This window comes from Neoarius graeffei, chromosome 9 (assembly GCF_027579695.1).
Source record: "Neoarius graeffei isolate fNeoGra1 chromosome 9, fNeoGra1.pri, whole genome shotgun sequence".
In the NCBI taxonomy this organism is placed as follows: Eukaryota; Metazoa; Chordata; class Actinopteri; order Siluriformes; family Ariidae; genus Neoarius; species Neoarius graeffei.
The window spans coordinates 53,089,298-53,111,892 of record NC_083577.1 but is presented as its reverse complement, the minus strand read 5'-3'; the positions used below and the strand labels follow the sequence as shown (position 1 = coordinate 53,111,892).

General features: G+C 42.4%; 1 protein-coding gene across 2 annotated transcripts in view; it reads right to left on the bottom strand.

Moving 5' to 3' along the window:
* ncam2 (neural cell adhesion molecule 2) overlaps positions 1–22,595 on the bottom strand; it is a 401,438-nt gene that overhangs the window by 237,454 nt on the left and 141,389 nt on the right. The gene's annotated exons all lie outside the window — the stretch shown is intronic.

The following is a 22,595-nucleotide window of genomic DNA, read 5'->3' as shown; positions in this document are numbered from 1 at the left end:
TTTCAACTTGCTGTTAGGTCCTCTTCGTTAGCTACTGACGAGATGGGCTCTGCTATCTCTCCTCGCGCTTAAATCCAAACTTTCTTCCCATGGGCGGTCGCAAGCCAAGGTGGGCGAGGCCTCATCTCATCTCATTATCTCTAGCTGCTTTATCCTGTCCTACAGGGTCGCAGGCAAGCTGGAGCCTATCCCAGCTGACTACGGGCGAAAGGCGGGGTACACCCTGGACAAGTCGCCAGGTCATCACAGGGCTGACACATAGACACAGACAACCATTCACACTCACATTCACACCTACGGTCAATTTAGAGTCACCAGTTAACCTAACCTGCATGTCTTTGGACTGTGGGGGAAACCGGAGCACCCGGAGGAAACCCACGCGGACACGGGGAGAACATGCAAACTCCACACAGAAAGGCCCTCGCCAGCCCCGGGGCTCGAACCCAGGACCTTCTTGCTGTGAGGCGACAGCGCTAACCACTACACCACCGTGCCGCCCTAATAATTATTTATTATTATATAAATTGTATTATATTACAGATGTTAAATGTTACTGCGTCACAGCTCCAGGGTCATTATTTTAACCATGAACTCATATCATTTTCTGTGTGGTGTTTCTGTGCGTGTTCTCCACAAGTTTGCATGGGTTTCCTACTGGCTAGTAGGTAAAGTGTCTAGATACGAATGAGTGTGTGAATGTGCGTCCGTGGTGCCCTGCAATAGATAGATGTCCCATCCAGGGTGTGTTCCACCTCACACACGGTGTTCTCTGGACCCTCAGCAACCCTGAGCAGGGTAAAGTGAAGAAGAATGAATGAATTATATTATACATGATTATATAAATGATTAATAATACAACCCCAATTCTAAAAAAGTTGGGACACTGTATAAAACATAAATAAAAACAGAATGTGAAGATTTGCAAATCAAGGAAACCCTATACTTCATTGAAAATAGGAAAAAGACAACATATCAAATCTTGAAACTGAGAAATGGTATTGTCTTTTGAAAAATATATGCTCATTTTGAATTTGCTGTCAGCAACGTGTTTCAGAAAAGTTGGGACGGGGCAACAAAAGACTGGGAAAGTTGTGTGCTGCTAAAAACAAACCAACAAACCAACCAACCAACCAACCAACAAACAAACAAACAAACAAACAAACAAAAACCTTATTTGGTTAATTGGCAACAGGTCAGTAACATGATTGAGTATAAAAAGAGCATCCCAGAGAGGCTGAGTCTCTCAGAAGTAAAGATGGGGAGGGGTTCAGTGCTCTGTGAAAGATTGTGTGGGCAAACAGTGCAACAATTTAAGAATAACATTCCCCGGTGTAAAAATGCAAAGAATTTGGGGATCCCATCATCTATGGTACATAATATCATTAAAAGATTCAGAGAATGTGGAGAAATCTCTGTATGCAAGAGACAAGGCTGAAAACTGACATTGGATGCCTGTGATCTTCAGGTCCTCAGGCGACACTGCATTAAAGGTCTCATTGCATCATTTTTTCATTAATTGTGCGGTGGTCTCTAGTATGAATGAATGCCCTGTGAGCTGGTTTTGGTGAAAAAAAATGCTGTGGTTCTCCTGTTTCAGGCTGTTCTAGTTTGGTGGAGGAGTGGGTGGCGGGAGAACGACAGGATTTCAGCTCTTACTCATTAATATTCATGACATGTAAACGTGTTACCTCTGATTGGCTAACAGCAATCAGTAAACATGTTACCTCTGATTGGCTAACAGCACTGTGACGCTACCTCCAGTGGGTCAGAACAAGCGGATGTGGGTGTCTTTGTAAAAACTGTTTTGATTGGCTATTATGGTCTCGACATCGATGTTTTGACCAATAATAATGTAGATAACACAAATTTTACATCACATTCAATGAGATTTAAACGAGACTAAAGATGGCGACTTACAAATAATGTGTAAACATCGTTGGAGTTAATAAAGTTTGAACAGCATGAAGGAACATACCCCGACCCCCCAAAATTAATAAAAAAAAAAATTATCAATGGATTTGGCATAATATAAAAAGGTCGTTTTTTTACTCAGAAAAAGTGGAAATCCACCAAAAAGCGGAAAACTCTCATCCCTGCCTAGCTTGTGATCATGTCATGCATGCTAATGTGGAGAATATGAACATGCTATTTTGTAACAAAAACCTTTGAACAAAAAGTTCATGTTTTACTTACAGCTTGTGAGCTGGTGGTCGATTGTCTTGATGGTACAGATCCAAGTATTAAAAACAACCTCGAAGCAAAACCACTACTGAAGGCACCGAAGTTTGAAAAGTCACTGTAGTTGAAATGATCAGAACACAGTACTATTGTTGCATTATACTTCGCTGGTGGTGTTCCAAAGATAAATTCCAACCATTTCTTCTTCACCTCTTCTATCTTGCAACGTTGCTCCGCTTAGGTTTCGTTTCTATCGGCGGCTCCAGCCCGACTTTGGACGCTTGTAACTCGGGCAGAGGAGGTCCCAGCCTCCCCAAACTTGGCAGCCAGTGACCTCTGCCCTCTCCCCAACGAACCAGCGCTGCCAGGGCAGGCTAGCCCTGTGCCTCGGGACGTAATTCGCCCCAAGGCGAGCCGCGGCGCTCCGCTTAGGTTTCATTTCTGTCAGTGGCTCCAGCCTGATTTGAACGCTCATAACTCGCGCAGGGGAGGTCCCAGCCTCCCCAAACATGCAACGTTGATGTGTTACTGCCACAAATAACACAGGCACGAACTTGTTCAGACATGTTTTCAACTTGCTGTTAGGTCCTCTTCGTTAGCTACTGACGAGATGGGCTCTGCTATCTCTCCTCGCGCTTAAATCCAAACTTTCTTCCCATGGGCGGTCGCAAGCCAAGGTGGGCGAGGCCTCATCTCATCTCATTATCTCTAGCTGCTTTATCCTGTCCTACAGGGTCGCAGGCAAGCTGGAGCCTATCCCAGCTGACTACGGGCGAAAGGCGGGGTACACCCTGGACAAGTCGCCAGGTCATCACAGGGCTGACACATAGACACAGACAACCATTCACACTCACATTCACACCTACGGTCAATTTAGAGTCACCAGTTAACCTAACCTGCATGTCTTTGGACTGTGGGGGAAACCGGAGCACCCGGAGGAAACCCACACGGACACGGGGAGAACATGCAAACTCCGCACAGAAAGGCCCTCGCCAGCCACGGGGCTCGAACCTGGATCTTCTTGCTGTGAGGCGACAGCGCTAACCACTACACCACCGTGCCGCCGTGGGCGAGGCCATGAATACTAATTTTCGAAGTGACGCAAGTTCATAGGGCTTTTTCAGATTCACTTGTTTTTCCAACTATTTTCTTTCATAAGCTAATACAGGGAATGGGAGTAGAATTACATTTTCACATGCAGCATGCATATGCAACTCGGAGTGAACTATGGTATTTCAAAAAGAGCCAGTATTAAACGTTTTTGGTGGAAGGGCACCTTTTAAAACAGACATGTGTCTATAGTGGAAATCACTTTATGGGCTCAGGAACACTTTAGAAACCATCGTCTGTGAAAACAATTCATTACTGCATCCACAAATGCAAATTAAAACCATATATAACCAATATCCAGAAACACCATCTTCACTGGGCCTGAGCTCTTTTACGATGGTCTGAGGCGAAGTGGAAAATTGTCCTGAGGACTGAAGAATCAAAAGTAGAAATTCTTTTTAGAAATCATGGACACCACGTCCTCCAAGCTAAAGAGGAGAGGGACCAGCCAGCATGTTATCAGTGCACAGTTCAAAAGCCAGCATCTATAATGGTATGAGGGTCCATTAGTGCACATGACATGGGTAGCTTGTACATCTGGGAAGGCATCATTAATGCTGAATGATATATACAGGTTTTGGAGCAATATGCTGCCAACCAGACAAAATCTTTACCAGGGAAGGCCTTCCTTCTTTCAGCAAGACAATGCCAAACCGCTTTCTGCACATATAAAAACTGCATGGCTCTGTAGTAAGAGTCTGGGTACTAAACTGGCCTGCCTGCAGTCCAGACCTGTCTCCCATTTAAAACATTTGGCGCATTATGAAGTGCAAAATATGACAAAGGAGACCCCGAACTGTTGAGCAAATGAAATTGTATATCGGGCAAGAATGGCACAACATTTCTCTTTTAAAACTACAGCAATTGGTCTCCTTAGTTCCCAAACATTTACAGAATGCTGTTAAAAGTGGAGGTGATGCAACACAGTGGTAAACATGACATCAAATTCAAAATGAGTATATACTTTTCAAAAAACAAAATTTCTCAGTTTCAATATTTGATATGTTGCCTTTGTACTATTTTCAATGAAATATAAAGTTTCCATGATTTGCAAATTATCACATTCTGTTTTTATTTACAGTTTAAACAGCATCCCATTTTTTTTTTGAATTGGGGTTGTATTTTCACTGAGTCTCGATATGAGATGCTCCATGAGACCAATTAAATCTTTTCTATTGCTACTGCATGTGAACTCAAATGAGACATGAGGCATATGTCCTACTAAGAGCTGCATATCAATTCTGTATGCATTTGTTTCTCACATTATCAAAACATCTGCACCGTGTGAACATATGGATGCTCAGACTTTTCCTCACTCAGAGACATGACTGTTTAGAAATGCAGATATCCGACACCAGGCTCTACAGCAAAATACAGCACTGGATCTATGATGTTGCTCCAGTATCTATAAAATGAATGTACAAGGAACATAGAAATCCCATCATACCATTTTTGGTTGCAGTAAGTTAACAATCTTTCATGTAACTAATGGACAGAATGTTTTAGTCCACATATGCTTTGCTGTTGTGAAAACATGAGCCCATGCAGCCCCTGCTCCTGCTAGAGCTGTGTGCTTTGTCTTTATTGTGTAAAAGCAGGATACTTGTCTGGGCAATTTAAAAAAGCAATTTGTTCTTTTTCTCGCTGCCTGCATTTACACGGTTCTGGAGTGTGCACAGGCACAACGCTATCATTACATAAATTACACACGACGCAGATGAAAATGTCAACAAGGCCCTGGCATACTGGGGGAGGCAAGTAGGAGGGTGTCCAGATGAGGATAGATGTCAACACACTCTTACACCCTATTTCACCCAGTCAGCGAATGTTTTACTCACACACACACACACACACACACACACACACACACACACACACACACCTCCTCATACCTCATTTCACAGACCAGGTCTCAACTAACCTGCAGTGGACACAATATAATTTAAGAGCTGACACAAGTGATAAAATGGTACATGATGTGAATGATCTGTGTCAATGCCTGAACTTTATTCAGTAACAGATTGCACTTTATATACATCCACAAGGCAAGTGCTGATGTTAGCTGTGTTTGCAAATCTAAAGGTTAGACTTTGTGCTGCAGCTGTATCACAAGGGAACTTGGCTGCATCACAGATTCATCTGCAACTACAAATCTGTGTAAACACCCAATTCCCAGAGCAAGTCCCTTTATTAACACTGACCCCACGCTTGGCATAGACTGCTTGGCTATAGTTTCAGAAATGCTCCCTTAGGAGGCTGAAGAAAGCCATAAGCGAAACAGATGAAGAGAGAGTGAGACGGCATGATACAATAGTAGTGTGTGTGTGTGTGTGTGTGTGTGTGTGTGTGTGTGTGTGTGATCTAATGCAGTAATATTTAATCTATATAGTGAAACATTCATCTGTATTCTCCACGTGTAGTATGGGAAAACAAATCATCGCTGTATTGTGTAAAGTTTGTTGATTCATATCAAGATATAAAATGCCAAAAAGTAGGCACAGAGTGATGCTTTAGCCACTGATGGATTGCCAGGTCAGCTCTCGAGTCACATGTTGACAGTTTCATCTGTGTCACATGTCTGAGGTCAACTCTGTTCATGCTCACATTTAGAGCTTTCTTTCTTTCTTTCTTTCTTTCTTTCTTTCTTTCTTTCTGCTACAGCCACTGACTCGCTGTCACAATTAGTTGCTGCAGCATTAGGTATCACAATTTGTTGTCCCTATAATATATTCTTTGTTGTCTTGGGGCCTATTATATTTCACCATTGTTTCAATAAAAACTGCCAAACTGACAGTTATAGAAATATTACCGAATAACATGGCAGTTTCATTGAATTTCAGTAACCATGACAGTCTTACTCAACACTCTATATAGTATTTCTATCGCAGTTATGAATCATCACTTTTGTGTTTTCAATTTGGATAATAACAGGGGTGGACAAATCACTTGTCACATAATATTTTTATGAGGAGAGAGCACAGCTTACAGCCGAAACAGCTTTTCTTCGAGGTCACAAAAACAAAGTGACATAAAAAAGTTATCAAGAGAGGATGAAAACTACGGTATAGCTACATATTCCCAATACTTAAATCTGAAGGTTAGGATTTGTGCTACAGCTGAATCACTAGGGAACTTGGCTACAGATTCTCCTGCAACTACAAAATTATGTAAACACCCAATTCCCAGAGTAAGTCTCTTTATTAACACTGACCCCACTCTTGGCATAGAGTGCTTGGCTATAGTGTGAGAAATGCTCCCTTAGGAGGTTGAGGAAAGCTATTAGCCAAACAGATGAAGAGAGAGAGAGAGAGAGAGAGAGAGAGAGAGAATGCATGATACAATAATAGTACCAAAAAAGGGGGTGGGTGGCTGGGTGTGTGTGTGTGCGTGCATGCAATTCATTGCTGTGCCTGAACACACAGCCCAACAAAGGCAAGGAAATGACAATCTGCACATCCTGCCCTTGAGCTAGGCTGCCTGGAAATGGCAATTAGCCACACAGAGACATGATTAGCATCCAGCAGACTCGAAAGATCCACACACATCATACTGAATCAGCTACTACTTGAATCATCTTCCTTTTTCTGTAGAATAAAGAAAGACAAATAAGTGACTATAGGACCCAAATATTGATGGAACTATTGCAGCTGAACCACTAATCTCCAATCACCATTTACAAATGAATGAAATATAACATGGCATTATAATTATGGGTATAGACTCTCAAAATGGTTCAAATTGGAAAATCAATCACATTTCAATCAGTCTGACATCCTGGGGAGCTGAATCAAAGACGATGCTCAAAACATTTCTGATGGCATTATAGCAAACTCATTAAGTGGGAGTAGGGTGATCAGGAATTGTGGTTAGTTGGCACATTTGATTTTATACCACAGTGCTGTTGAATTCTCGAATCTGATTGGCCAGAAGGTGTTTATTAATTTTCTATAATAGCACAGCTTGGACAATTGTGCCAGCTGCAATATACAACCCCGATTCCAAAAAAGTTGGGACAAAGTACAAATTGTTAATAAAAACGGAATGTAATGATGTGGAAGTTTCAAAATTCCATATTTTATTCAGAATAGAACATAGATGACATATCAAATGTTTAAACTGAGAAAATGTATCATTTAAAGAGAAAAATTAGGTGATTTTAAATTTCATGACAACAACACATCTCAAAAAAGTTGGGACAAGGCCATGTTTACCACTGTGAGACATCCCCTTTTCTCTTTACAACACTCTGTAAACATCTGGGGACTGAGGAGACAAGTTGCTCAAGTTTAGGGATAGGAATGTTAACCCATTCTTGTCTAATGTAGGATTCTAGTTGCTCAACTGTCTTAGGTCTTTTTTGTCGTATCTTCCGTTGTATGATGCGCCAAATGTTTTCTATGGGTGAAAGATCTGGACTGCAGGCTGGCCAGTTCAGTACCCGGACCCTTCTTCTACGCAGCCATGATGCTGTAATTGATGCAGTATGTGGTTTGGCATTGTCATGTTGGAAAACGCAAGGTCTTCCCTGAAAGAGACGTCGTCTGGATGGGAGCATATGTTGCTCTACAACCTGGATATACCTTTCAGCATTGATGGTGTCTTTCCAGATGTGTAAGATGCCCATGCCACACGCACTAATGCAACCCCATACCATCAGAGATGCAGGCTTCTGAACTGAACGCTGATAACAACTTGGGTCGTCCTTCTCCTTTTTAGTCCGAATGACACGGCGTCCCTGATTTCCATGAAGAACTTCAAATTTTGATTCGTCTGACCACAGAACAGTTTTCCACTTTGCCACAGTCCATTTTAAATGAGCCTTGGCCCAGAGATGATGTATGCGCTTCTGGATCATGTTTAGATACGGCTTCTTCTTTGAACTATAGAGTTTTAGCTGGCAACGGCGGATGGCACGGTGAATTGTGTTCACAGATAATGTTCTCTGGAAATATTTCTGAGCCCATTTTGTGATTTCCAATACAGAAGCATGCCTGTATGTGATGCAGTGCCGTCTAAGGGCCCGAAGATCACAGGCACCCAGTATGGTTTTCCGGCCTTGACCCTTACGCACAGAGATTCTTCCAGATTCTCTGAATCTTTTGATGATATTATGCACTGTAGATGATGATATGTTCAAACGCTTTGCAATTTTACACTGTCGAACTCCTTTCTGATATTGCTCCACTATTTGTTGGCGCAGAATTAAGGCCAATTTATGCTGACAGCCCAGTCCTCGCAGATAGCGTCGCAGACAGTGTCTGCGTAGCCCCCCCCCCCACCTTCGCAGATGCTCTGCGCGCACCTCCCAAAAATTGTGACCACCGCAGAAGCCTCGCAGACAAGAGGGCTCCGATTGGTCCACTCTACATCCGCTGTACACGCACTTCTGCTTCCCTACTTTCCTGGTTTGTTTTGTTTTCACAACCGGGATTTTTAAAAACACGAGCGAAGATGGAGCAGCATGAAGAGCGGTTGATTGAGGAAGTACGTACATCTATACGACTCCAGTTCTAGTCATTATAAAAAAAAAAAAGTTCTAGTCATTATAAGTAACCGGAGGATAAACGCTCCACTAACCACACCCACCAACTACTCCTAGCGACTTTGCGCCCCCTTGCGTTGTGCCGGTGAATAACATCGCGCACGCCTATACTCCCCGCTCAACGATAAATTACAACTGTCTGCGAAAAGCTATCTGCGAAAGCCTTGTCGCAAGAGCATGCAGAGGCCTTTAGGGGGATTGGTGATCCTCTTCCCATCTTTACTTCTGAGAGCCGCTGCCACTCCAAGATGCTCTTTTTATACCCAGTCATGTTAATGACCTATTGGCAATTGACCTAATGAGTTGCAATTTGGTCCTCCAGCTGTTCCTTTTTTGTATCTTTAACTTTTCCAGCCTCTTATTGCCCCTGTCCCAACTTTTTTGAGATGTGTTGCTGTCATGAAATTTCAAATGAGCCAATATTTGGCATGAAATTTCAAAATGTCTCACTTTCAACATTTGATGTGTTGTCTATGTTCTATTGTGAATACAATATCAGTTTTTGAGATTTGTAAATTATTGCATTCCGTTTTTATTTACAATTTGTACTTTGTCCCAACTTTTTGGAATCGGGGTTGTATTATTGTGCTTGCTATAATACAATATCATTTCTATACGAACAACTCGTTCACAGGTATCTGTATGGCAGGTGCGCCACATCACAATCTACAACAATCTAATGCTAAAATAAACAGATAAATAAACCAAGAATAATTTATAATGGTTGATATGTTGAAGCTTTCTGTAAGGAGACATCTTCTTAACATAAAATCGATGACGTGGTACTCTTAAATGAATTCAGAATTGAAGCACACCACACTGTCATTGATTATTTTCCAACAACAGTACACCCTTTCATTTTTTATTCTTTAAATAAGATCCTCTTGCTTCCTAACATTTGCTGTCATCTACTGCTTTTAGCACTTTTTTTTCCAAAGCAGATTTAATAAAATGCCAAAATTAAAACTTATTATATAAACGACTCTGGTGCTCATATTCATAAGTTGCTCATAAGCTTATAATTTCCTGGTTACACAATTGCATAGTTTGACTATATAGTATGCAGTTATAGAAGAGACATAATTTATTGTCACCCAGTTGATTGTCATCCAGTTGATGATGGGTTCTCTTTCGAGTCTGGTTCATCTCACGTTTTTTTATTCATGTCGTCTCAGGTAATTTTCCTCGTCACCATCACCCCTGTCTTGCTCATTAGGGATAGACTGATAAAATTTTAAATGTAGGTCTGGAAAATGTACAGTGCCTTGCAAAAGTATTCATCCCCCTTGGTGTTTGTCCTGTTTTGTTGCATTACAAGCTGGAATTAAAATGGATTTTTGGGGGGTTAGCACCATTTGATTTACACAACATGCCTACCACTTTAAAGGTGCACGTTGTTTTTTTTTATTGTGACACAAACAATAATTAAGATGAAAAAACAGAAATCTGGAGTGTACATAAGTATTCACCCCCTTTCGTATGAAGCCCCTAAATAAGAGCTGGTCCAACCAATTCACTTCATAAGTCACATAATTAGTGGATTAACCCATATAGAAAAGAAATAGAAGAAACTGATTAAAAAAATAGAACTTTCCATCACCTTCAGTTTATGTTTCATGTATTGTGCATCATATAAGGAATACGATTTACTCCTGAAAGTGGCCACTTTTGCATTACTGTCATATATTGTTCTGATAAATACGCAAATCATACAAGTTTCATTTTGTTCAAATTTACTAAGGATCTTACATCTGGTTTCACTGTTGTATGCTTTACATACAAGTTTCAGACAAAGGACATACAAATTTTATAAGATTTATCTACATCTTTTCCATATGGGAAGATCCACCTGTGTGCAGTCAGAGTGTCACATGATGTCTGTATAAATCAACTGTTCTGAAAGGACCCTGACTCTGCTACACTACTAAGCAAGCAACATGAAAACCAATGAACACTCCAAACAGGTCAGAGACAAAGTTGTGGAGAAGTATAGATCAGGGTTGTGTCATAAAAAAAATATCCCAAACTTTTTGAATATCCCAGAGAGCACCATTAAATCCCATCTCGTCTTCTTCCGCTTATCCGGGGCCAGGTCGCGGAGGCAGCAGTCTGAGCATGGAAGCCCAAACTTCCCTTTCCCCAGACACCTCGGCCAGCTCCTCGGGAAGAACACCGAGGCATTCCCAGGCCAGCTGAGAGACATCGTCCCTCCAACGTGTCCTGGGTCTTCCCCAGGGCCTCCTCCCGGGGGACATGCCTAGGACACCTCCCCAGGGAGGCGTCCAGGAGGCATCCGAAAAAGATGCCCGAGCCACCTCAGCTGATTCCTCTTGATGTGGAGGAGTAGCGGCTCTACTCCGAGCTCCTCCCGAGTGACTTCGCCTTTTGGCTCAGCTCCTTTTTCACCACAATGGACCGGTAAAGCGACCGCATCACTGCGGAGGCTGCACCAATCCGCCTGTCGACCTCACGCTCTATCCTTCCCTCACTCGTGAACAAGATCCCGAGATACTTAAACTCCTCCACTTGAGGCAGGACTTCTCCACCAACCTGGAGAGGGCAAGCCACCCTTTTCCGGTCGATAACCATGGCCTCGGATTTGGAGGTGCTGATTCTCAATCCCAGCTGCTTCACACTCGGCTGCAAACTGCCCCAGTGCATGCTGAAGGTCCTGGTTTGAAGAAGCCAACAGGACAACATCATCCACAAAAAGCAGAGATGAAATCCTGTGGTTCCCAAACAGGATTCCTTCCAGCCCCTGGCTGCGCCTAGAAATTCTGTCCATAAAAATTATGAACAGAACCGGTGACAAAGGGCAGCCCTGCCGGAGTCCAACATGCACTGGGAACATGTCTGACCTACTGCCGGCAATGCAAACCAGACTCCTTCTCCGTTCGTACAGGGACCGGACAACCCTTAGCAAAGAGCCCCGAACCCCATACTCCCGAAGCACCCCCCACAGAATACCATGAGGGACATGGTCGAATGCCTTCTCCAGATCCACAAAGCACATGTGGACTGGTTGGACAAACTCCCATGAACCCTCGAGCACCCTATGAAGGGTATAGAGCTGGTCCAGTGTTCCGCGACCAGGACGAAAACTGCATTGTTCCTCCTGGATCCGAGGTTCGACTACTGGCCGAATTCTCCTCTCCAGTACCCTGGAGTAAACCTTCCCTGGGAGGCTGAGAAGTGTGATTCCCCTATAATTGGAGCACACTCTCCGGTCCCCTTTCTTAAAAAGAGGGACCACCACCCCAGTCTGCCACTCCAGAAGCACTGTCCCTGACCGCCACGCGATGTTGCAGAGGTGTGTCAGCCAAGACAGCCCCACAACATCCAGAGACTTGAGATACTCAGGGCGGATCTCATCCACCCCCGGTGCCTTGCCACCGAGGAGCTTGCAAACCACCTCAGTGACTTCAGCTTGGGTAATGGACAAGTCCACCTCTGAGTCATCAGCCTCCGCCTCCTCAATGGAAGACATGACAGTGGGATTGAGGAGATCCTCAAAGTATTCCTTCCACCGCCCAACAATGTCCCCAGTCGAGGTCAACAGCTCCCCACCCGCACTGTAAACAGTGTTGGCAGAGTACTGCTTCCCCCTCCTGAGGCACCGGATGGTTTGCCAGAATTTCTTCGAGGCCGACCGATAGTCCTTCTCCATGGCCTCCCCGAACTCCTCCCAGTTCTGAGTTTTTGCCTCCACAACTGCCCGAGCTGCGGCACGCCTGGCCTGCCGATACCTGTCAGCTGCCTCAGGAGTCCCGGAGGTCAACATGGCCTGATAGGACTCCTTCTTCAGCTTGACGGCATCCCTTACTTCCGGCGTCCACCACCGGGTTTGGGGATTGCCGCCACGACAGGCACCGGAGACCTTGCGGCCACAGCTCCGAACAGCTGCGTCTACAATGGAGGTAGAGAACATGGTCCACTCAGACTCAATGTCCCCCACCTCCCTTGGACGCTGGGAGAAGCTCTCCCGGAGGTGGGAGTTAAAGACCTCCTCGACAGAGTGCTCGGCCAGACGTTCCCAGCAGACTCTCACCATATGTTTGGGCCTGCCAGGTCTGTCCAGCTTCCTCCTCCGCCAGCGGATCCAACTCACCACCAGGTGGTGATCAGTTGACAGCTCAGCCCCTCTCTTCACCCGAGTGTCCAAGACATAGGGCCGGAGATCAGATGAAACGACAACCAAGTCGATCATCGACCTCCGACCTAAGGTGTCCTGGTGCCACGTGCACTTATGGACACCCCTATGCTCGAACATGGTGTTTCTTATGGACAAACCATGACTAGCACAGAAGTCCAATAACAAAACACCACTCGGGTTCAGATCGGGGAGGCCGTTCCTCCCAACCACACCCCCTCTAGATGTCACTGTCGTCGCTCACCTTAAATCCATTATAGCAAAATGAAAAGAATATGGCACCACTACAAACCTGACAAGAGAGGGCTGTCCACCAAAACTCACAGACTGGGCAAGGAGGGCATTAATCAGAGATGCAACACAGACACCAATGATAATGCATAGGGAGCTGCAAAGATCCACAGTGGAGATGGGAGTATCTGTCCATAGGACCACTTTAAGCCATACACTCCACAGAGTGGAGCTTTATGGAAGAGTGGCCAGAAAAAAGTAATTGCTTAAAGGTGTCATTCCACGACAAACCGTTCAATGCTTGCTCTTTTTGAAATACCATAGGTCACTCCGAGTTGCATATGCATGCTGCACGTGAAAATGTTCTTCTACCCCCATTCCCTGTATTAGCCTATGAAAGAAAATAGACGGAAAAACGAGCGAATCAGAAAAAGCCCTACGAATTTACGTCACTTCGAAAATTAGTAGTCATGGCCTCCCCCATAACCCACTGGAGGGAGCATCACAGTGCGGTTAGCCAATCAGAAGCGATATGTTTACATGTCATAAATATTCATGAGTAAGAGCTGAAATCCTGTCGTTCTCTCCCCACCCACTTCTCCACCAAACTAGAACAGCCTGAAACAGGAGCACCACAGCATTTTTTTCACCAAAACCGGCTCACAGGGCATTCATTCATACTAGAGACCACCGCACAATTAATGAAAAAATGATGCAATGACACCTTTAAAAAATCATGTTTGGAGTTTGCCCAACAGCATGTGGCAGACTCCCCAAACACATGGAAGAAGATTCTCTGGTCAAATGAGACAAAAACTGAACTTTTTGGCCATCATGGGAAATGCCATATGTGGCGCAAACCCAACACCCCGAGAGCATCATCCCGACAATGAAGCATGGTGGTGCCAGCATCATGCTGTGGGGATATTTTTCATCTGCAGGGACAGGAAAGCTGGTCAGGACTGAAGGAAAGATGGATGGCACTAAATACAGGGCAATTCTGGAGGAAAACCTGTTTGAGTCAGCCAGAGGTTTGAGACTGGGACAAAGGTCCACAGTCTAGCACAGACCTGGGCATTTTATGGCCCGCGGGCCGCATCCAGCCCTTTGGTTCATTCTGACCGGCCCGCGTAAGGTTAATTAGAAATTACAAAATAAACGTATTTTCTAATTTTACCTCATGCATGGATTCAATGTGCATTGCTTTTATTTTGAAGTTGTGTTCAACAAAAACGCAATACATGACCATGACATGAAATCCCACAAAACCTAATCCCATGATAACTACTTCCGTAATTTGTCCAGGCCAACCACAAACTTGTACCGTACGTCATCCTTCAAATGGTCCAGCCAATCACATAGTGTGACGTCACCAGCAGGCACCAGAGCCCGAGCCGATCTGTAGATCTGATACCTACACCGAATCGAATGATGATCATCTGTCATCTGTGCTTCGCATCTCCACCTCAGACATTCAACCTGACTTTGATGCACTCATTAAAGACCAACAGAGACTAGATTTCTCTCACTGAACAAATAAAAAACTGAAAAACACCAAATGAGGTGATTAGAGTACAAATGTGGGCATCATTATTATAATATGATGTATCTTGCTTGATATTTGGAGTAGAAAGACAATATTGTGATGTCTTTATTGTGTTTTGGGGTGAATGTGACTGAAAAAAAATGGTACAAACGTTCACATTTTGTTAACCATTGTTTTGGGAAATTTGATTGAATAAATTAAATTTTTTGTAAGGCAACCTCGTTTTTTCCAGCTTGTAAAAACAATGTTATTTATTGCTTTATATAAAGAAATACAACCCCGATTCCAAAAAAGTTGGGACAAAGTACAAATTGTAAATAAAAACAGAATGCAATACTTTACAAATCTCAAAAACTGATATTGTATTCACAATAGAACATAGACAACATATCAAATGTCGAAAGTGAGACATTTTGAAATATCATGCCAAATACTGGCTCATTTGAAATTTCATGACAGCAACACATCTCAAAAAAGTTGGGACAGGGGCAATAAGAGGCTGGAAAAGTTAAAGGTACAAAAAAGGAACAGCTGGAAGACCAAATTGCAACTCATTAGGTCAATTGGCAATAGGTCATTAACATGACTGGGTATAAAAAGAGCATCTTGGAGTGGCAGCGTCTCTCAGAAGTAAAGATGGGAAGAGGATCACCAATCCCCCTAATTCTGCGCCAACAAATAGTGGAGCAATATCAGAAAGGAGTTCGACAGTGTAAAATTGCAAAGAGTTTGAACATATCATCATCTACAATGCATAATATCATCAAAAGATTCAGAGAATCTGGAAGAATCTCTGTGCGTAAGGGTCAAGGCCGGAAAACCATACTGGGTGCCCGTGATCTTCGGGCCCTTAGACGGCACTGCATCACATACAGGCATGCTTCTGAATTGGAAATCACAAAATGGGCTCAGGAATATTTCCAGAGAACATTATCTGTGAACACAATTCACCGTGCCATCCGCCGTCGCCAGCTAAAACTCTATAGTTCAAAGAAGAAGCCGTATCTAAACATGATCCAGAAGCGCAGACGTCTTCTCTGGGCCAAGGCTCATTTAAAATGGACTGTGACAAAGTGAAAAACTGTTCTGTGGTCAGACGAATCAAAATTTGAAGTTCTTTATGGAAATCAGGGACACCGTGTCGTTCAGACTAAAGAGGAGAAGGACGACCCAAGTTGTTATCAGCGCTCAGTTCAGAAGCCTGCATCTCTGATGGTATGGGGTTGCATTAGTGCGTGTGGCATGGGCAACTTACACATCTGGAAAGACACCATCAATGCTGAAAGTTATATCCAGGTTCTAGAGCAACATATGCTCCCATCCAGACGACGTCTCTTTCAGGGAAGACCTTGCATTTTCCAACATGACAATGCCAAACCACATACTGCATCAATTACAGCATCATGGCTGCGTAGAAGAAGGGTCCGGGTACTGAACTGGCCAGCCTGCAGTCCAGATCTTTCACCCATAGAAAACATTTGGCGCATCATACAACGGAAGATACGACGAAAAAGACCTAAGACAGTTGAGCAACTAGAATCCTACATTAGACAAGAATGGGTTAACATTCCTATCCCTAAACTTGAGCAACTTGTCTCCTCAGTCCCCAGACGTTTACAGAGTGTTGTAAAGAGAAAAGGGGATGTCTCACAGTGGTAAACATGGCCTTGTCCCAACTTTTTTGAGATGTGTTGTTGTCATGAAATTTAAAATCACCTAATTTTTCTCTTTAAATGATACATTTTCTCAGTTTAAACATTTGATATGTCATCTATGTTCTATTCTGAATAAAATATGGAATTTTGAAACTTCCACATCATTGCATTCCGTTTTTATTTACAGTTTGTACTTTGTCCCAACTTTTTTGGAATCGGGGTTGTACAATTAATATTATGCAGAATTTAGTTCAGCCTTTTGGTCCGTCCCTCTACAAAATTTTCTGTTTCTCATGTGGCCCCATGGAAAAAATAATTGCCCACCCCAGTCTAGCAGGACAATGACCCTAAACATACTGCTAAAGCTACACTGGAGTGGTTTAAAGGGAAACATTTAAATGTCTTGGAATGGCCTCGTCAAAGCCCAGACCTCAATCCAATTGAGAATCTGTGGCATAACTTGAAGATTGCTGTACACCAACGCAACCCATCTAACTTGAAGGACTTGAAGCAGTTTTGCCTTGAGGAATGAGCAAAAACCCCAGTGATTAGATGTACTAAGCTAATAGAGACATATCCCAAGAGATTTGCAGCTGTAATTGTAGCAAAAGGTGGCTCTATAAAGTATTGACATTGGGGGGTGAATACTTATGCACACTCCAGATTTCTGTTTTTTCATCTTAATTATTGTTTGTGTCACAATAAAAAAGTGCACCTTTAAAGTTGTAGGCATGTTGTGTAAATCAAATGGTGCTAACCCCCCAAAAAATCCATACCAGCTTGTAATGCAACAAAACAGGACAAACACCAAGGGGGATGAATACTTTTGCAAGGCAATGTATATTTCTGTAAAGCTGTTTTGTGACAATGTCCACTGTTAAAAGTGCTATATACAAATAACACTGAACTGAATTAATTTTTGTAGAGTCACTAACTCCACATAATTTCAAGACAAATTTTGAAGTGTACAGAAAAAAAATATTGCCCTTTACTTGCACTTTGTCAAACCCAGTATGTTTTTACAAATGAGCCCGAGTATATACGGTATAATTAGCATATATAAATGCATATATGCATAATGAATCTGTGTTCCTCATGACATAGGGAACATTTTAATAAGCCACTGAATATACGTAACTTCAAATCCAGAGTTAAAGGGAGGAAATGGTGGCTGACAATGCGTTGTTTTGGCAACATATGAATAAACCAAGAAATTGACACTGCTTTCCTATGAAATGCTGCACAAGTGCTTGGCTTAACTGCCTGCCAAGTCTGTCTTTTTTTCCCCATTCTCAGCGGATGGCTGAAAATGGCTACAGTGACTTTTGTGATCCCCGCAGTGGCTGGTACTGAGTATAGCAGTAGCTAGAATAAGGAGCACAGTGTGTTGTCTTGCTCATGCTGACATAATGAGCATGCTGATAGAACTTGAGTATTGATATTCCTGACATGCTTGCTGGAATAGTTGGGCAAAAGTTGCCAAATGACTGATCCATCATTTCATTCATTGTAATTTCATGTAGCCTGAAATCACAATCATGTGATTGTGGGCTGACTGGATCATTCCTCTATCTAGAATTTCTAAGCTACTTTATATTCTTAGGTTTGTACATACAGGCTGCCCTCTTCAATACAGACCACATGTTTTAGTAGAATTCAAATCCATAAACAGAGCTGGCCATTTCAAATGACACATTCCAGTGTCAATTTTGGGTGTGTGTTTGGATGTATGTTCTTTAAAGCTCTATAGCCAATTGTGAGGTGACCAGGTTTTGGTAGAAAATATTCTGATCCTTTGTAAAATTCATGATGCCATTAACCTTTCCATGATCCTCAGCATGATTAATCACCAAACAGACCCAAAGCACTACCATATTATACAGTTGGTGTCCTTTTCCTTGCATGCAGTCCTATTTCCTAGGCCAAACATGCTAATGGTGTGCAACCAGGTTTTTGTTATGGATGTGACATTTAATAGCTGAAGTATCAACAAAATATTTTGATAATCAATTGCTTTTACCTCCTGAAACCTCAGAATAGAGCTGTGCAATATATCGTATTTTTATCACGATATCGATATTGGTGTCAAACGATATCAAAATTCATAATATCGATATGAAACGATTTTTTGTCATTTGTCGAAAGGGACGTGCACAATATTTCTACAATGGCAATAAAACAACAATAACATTGACGTGACAGTAAGGTAAAACGAACCCTTCTGTCCCCTAAGGCACACCGTAGCCTTGCATACGTCATCCATTCTACTCCCGCGATATCTCCGCAACAGTAAAAAATCAGTTCTTCTGTTTTCATACGTGTCGGGTGATTTGATATATTGATTTCTTAATATGTTGTTTGATTTGCTTGCTAATAGTTATAATAATACAATTAACATATATTTACGTCATATTTTTGGATGTGGGACTGGGTAATGTAAAAATGGCATCTACGGAAGAAAACAAGCACAACAATATTAGCACATATCCAGCTTGCTAGCTGTGTTAGATGTGTTAAACCGTGTGGATTTAAGTGGAATAATTGCGAGTCGTCCTGTGGTCAAGGCAGCGTTTTAAGGTAAGGCAATTTGGTTATTAATGTTGCCCGCCGTGGCATGTTTACTTGGGCTCATTTGATTTTGACTTGTGCATCTGCAGCTAGCATCATGCTTTGAAGTAGGTTCTGCTAAGGACGGGTTTATTGCGCGATGTAGACGGACTCAGATGTAATTACATTGTTTTTAAAATTCCGTGCGCTTAAAACGGTGTCCCCCTGCTAATCATGTAGCCCTAATCATGTGTTGCTTTTACTTTTCTTAATGGCGAGTGAAATATCTCTGCAAATGGTATTTCAATGCTGACATGCCAAAAAGATAGCGGAGTCCACATTTGGAAGATGAAGGAAGAGAAGCCTGATGCTTGAAAATAGATCGCTTAATCCACAACGCATATCTGTATTTGAGACATAACCTGCAACTAGTGGGGATGTTTTGGAATGACTGTGCGTAGGGTGTTTTTGGCCACAGAACACTAACCCACAGTAGTAGGAGGACTACTGGGTTCGTGGATTTTGTCTGTTGACTGAGCGAAGCATGGTGTTTGCCTTGTGCCATTTCACGTAGCATCTAGCCGCAGTGCCACCTACACTTTCAGGGAATGTTTACATGCCGCTGAGCTATTTTCATGTATGTTAATTCTTAAGGACTTGTCTCTATATTGTGCGTGTTCACACACGGACTGGCCATCGGGAGTAGCGGGAGTTTTGCCGGTGGTTCAGTGTGGGCCGGCGGAGAAAAAAAACAAAACAGTTGCGCGCTGGCCTTTAATATGATAAGCAATGTTAACAGTTTCTTAAAGAAACTGTTAACATTGCTTATCATATTAAAGGCTAGCGCGCAACTTTTTTTTTTTTTTTTTCTCCGCCGGCCCACAAACTCCCGCTACTCCCAATGGCCAGTCCGTGTGTGTGCGTGTTTTAATGTTGGTGTCTTAACAACACACAAGCTTACGTTGTAGTGTGTGTGTGTGTGAGAGAGAGATTTTATCCTTGGCTGGCTACGAGCCAGTGTGGACGTTACGCAGTAATCACTGGTAATACCAGCGCTGGCTCCATCCTCTGTGATCGGAAATGTTGAGTGAGGAGAACGTGAGCCTTGTGCAGGCTATAGGACCTATGCAAAGTACGCGCTTGCACAGTAAATAGTTTAAGTAAAAGGCGTTTCAGGGTACAACGGAAAGGGTTGACAGGTAGCCTATGAGGCCTGTACTATAAAAATGTGGCCCGGTGCCTCAGGTGTTGATGATCAGGGCTTTAAAAAAAGGTGTATAAATATCGTTTTAAAAATCGCGATATCGATATTTACTGAAAAAATCGTGATTTTGATTTTTTCCAATATCGAGCAGCCCTACCTCAGAAGCATTTTTGTCAGAAACATCCTCTTTCTCTTTAATTGTTGTATACTATGCTTTATTTTTTCATGTACCCACTATCTGTTCCTATATCTGTACACTGACCATCCACTGTATGAGGAACACCCATATACCTGTTCAATGATGCAATTATGCAATCAGCCAACCATGTGGAAGCAGCACAATGCACAAACTCATGCAGATCCAGGTTAAGAGCGTCAGTTACTGTTCACATCAAACATCAGAAAGCAGAAAAATGGGATCTATTGACTGTGGCTTTGGTGTTGGTGCCAGGCAGGTTGGTTTGAGTATTTCAAAATAGTTGGCCATGAATTTTCACACACAGCAGTCTCTCGACAGGGATAAATAAATTTATTAGAGATAAAATTAGTTCATATGTTTAAAGTCTTTTTTTTCTGTAAAGCTGCTTTGTGACAATGTCTGTTGTTCAAAGTGCTATACAAATAAATTGACTTGACTAGACTTTACAACCGCAATTCCAAAAAAATTTGGGACACTGTGTAAACTGTAAATAAAAACAGAACGTGATCATTTGCAAATCATGGAAACCCTAGATTTCATTGAAAATAGTACAAAGACAACATATTAATTGCTGAAACTGAGAAATGTTACTGTTTTTTGAAAAATATATGCTCATTTTGAATTTGATGTCAGCAACACGTTTCAAAAAAGTTGGGACAGGGGCATGTTTACCACTGTGTCTCATCACCTCTACTTTTAACAACACTCTGTAAACGTTTGGGAACTGAGGAGACCAATTGGTGTAGTTTTGAAAGAGAAATGTTGTCCCATTCTTACCTGATATACAATTTCAGTTGCTCAACAGTTCGAGGTCTCCTTTGTCGTATTTTGCGCTTCATAATGCACCAAATGTTTTAAATGGGAGACAGGTCTGGATTGAAGGCAGGCCAGTTTAGCACCTGGACTCTTTTACTATGGAGTCATGCAGTTTTAATATGTGCAGAAAGCGGTTTGGCATTGTCTTGCTAAAAGAAAGAAGGCCTTCCCTGAAAAGATTTTGTCTGGATGGCAGCATATTGCTCTGAAAAATGTATATATAATGATGCCTTCCAAGATGTACAAGCTACCCATGTCATATGCACTAATGCACCCTCATACCATCACAGATGCTGGCTTTTGAACTGTGCACTGATAACAAGCCGGATGGTCCCTCTCCTCTTTAGCTTGGAGGATGTGGGGTCCATGATTTCTAAAAAGAATTTCTACTTTTGATTCATCAGACCTCGGGACAGTTTTCCACTTCGCCTCAGTCCATCATAAAAGAGCTTGGGCTCAGAGAAGGTGGGTGTTTCTGGATATTGTTTATATCTGGTTTTAACTTGCATTTGTGGATGCAGTAATAAACTGTTTGCACAGACGATGGTTTTCTGAAGTGTTCCTGAGCCCATACAGTGATTTTCACTACAGATGCATGTCTGCTTTTAATGCAGGATCTCCTGAGGGCCTGAAGATCACAGGCATCCAATGTCAGTTTTCAGCCTTGTCTCTTGCATACAGAGATTTCTCCAGATTCTCTGAACCTTTAAATGATATTATGTACCATAGCTGATGTGATCCCCAAATTCTTTGCAATTTTACATTGAGGAACGTTATTCTTAAATTGTTGCACTGTTTGCCCATGCAACAGTCTTACACAGAGCAGTGAACCCCGCCCCATCGTTACTTCTGAGAGATTCCACCTCTCTGGGATGCTCTTTTTATACCCAATCATCTTATTGACCTGTTGCCAATTAACCAAATTAGGTTTTTTTTTTTTGCATTACACAAGATTTTCAGTCTTTTGTTGCCCTGTCCCAACTTTTCTGAAACATGTTGCTGACATCGAATTCAAAAGGAGCATATATTTTTCAAAAAACAATAAAATTTCACAGTTTCAACATTTGATATGTTGTCTTCGTACTATTTTCAATGAAATATAGGGTTTCCATGATTTGCAAATCTTCACATTCTCTTTTTATTTATGTCTTACACAGTGTCCCAACTTTTTTGGAATTGGGGTTGTACACAAAATTGTGTTCATATACAGGGCTCAAAATTCGCGGTGGTCTGGTCGCCCGAGGCGACTTAATTTTTCATTTGGCAGGTAATTCCTGTCACTAGCCAGCCCGGCTGGCTAGTTGAAAATAAAATATATATGAAGTGAAGAATCAGACACACCGTCAACTAAAGCCTCCACATATTAAGCGTGTGCCGTGTCTGTGTTAATCGATGTGTTTATCGGCAGGACGGAAAC